The sequence below is a fragment of the Mandrillus leucophaeus genome, unplaced genomic scaffold (assembly GCF_000951045.1).
Source record: "Mandrillus leucophaeus isolate KB7577 unplaced genomic scaffold, Mleu.le_1.0 Scaffold734, whole genome shotgun sequence".
In the NCBI taxonomy this organism is placed as follows: Eukaryota; Metazoa; Chordata; class Mammalia; order Primates; family Cercopithecidae; genus Mandrillus; species Mandrillus leucophaeus.
In genome coordinates this window covers 99,883-100,815 of record NW_012107964.1, presented here as the reverse complement: position 1 = coordinate 100,815, position 933 = coordinate 99,883, and positions in this window count along the sequence as shown.

The window sequence follows — 933 nt, the reverse complement described above, 5'->3', positions numbered from 1 at the left end:
TTCCACTTTTACACAGTGATACAGCTCTGGGATCCAGCCAGAGTTAAAGGAATCTTCCACTTTTTATGACCTGCAAAGAACTCCCTTTGCTGTATGGCTCAGATGAGCCTTAGGATGCTGAAGAAGGTAAAGATATGCCTTTCTGGCATATTAACTCTTTTGAGATAAAGGCACTTAAAAAAAAAAAAGAGGCAGGCGTCGGAAGATCATTCTGAATTTCTTGTTGTTTCTTAAAGGCAAGAAATAGAATTCCCCTATGAAAGATGTTCTCCTTATAGTAAAAGGAAGGGAACGTTCTTATCATCAAGGACCAGAAGGTGGAAGCTTCCAAATCTCCTCCAACTCTGAAGCTGAAATTTGATCCCTAAAGTTGGAGCCGGGGCTCAGTGGGAGGTGTGTGGGTCCTGGAGGTGTCACCCTCTGAATAGAGTCCTGCCCTCCTTTAGGGTGAGTTCTCACTCTGTTGGTTCCCTGAAGAGCTGGTTGTTGAAAAGAGCCTGGCACTCCCCTCCCCTCTCTCTCTGGCTTCCTCTCTTGTGCAGTCCTGTGACCTCTGCACACACATGGGTTCCCCTTCACCTTCCACCATGAGCAGAAGCAGCCAGAGGCCCTCACCAGAAGCAGAGGTGGGCCCTATACTTGCTTCCTTCCATTCTCCCTCCCTCCCTTCCTTTCTCTCTCCCTCCCTCCCTCCTTCGCTCCCTTTCTTCCTTCCTTCCTTTCTTTTTATCTTCTTCCCTCCCCTCCCCTCCTCTCCTTCTTTTTTCAGTCTTGCTCTGTTGCCCAGGCCCCTCCTACCTCAGCCTCCCAAGTAGCTGGGACCACATCCAGCTAATTTTTAAATTTTTTGTAGAGATGGGCTGTCATTATGTTGACCAAGCTGGTCTTGAATTCCTGAGTTCAACTGATCCCCCGACCTTGGCCTCCCAAAGT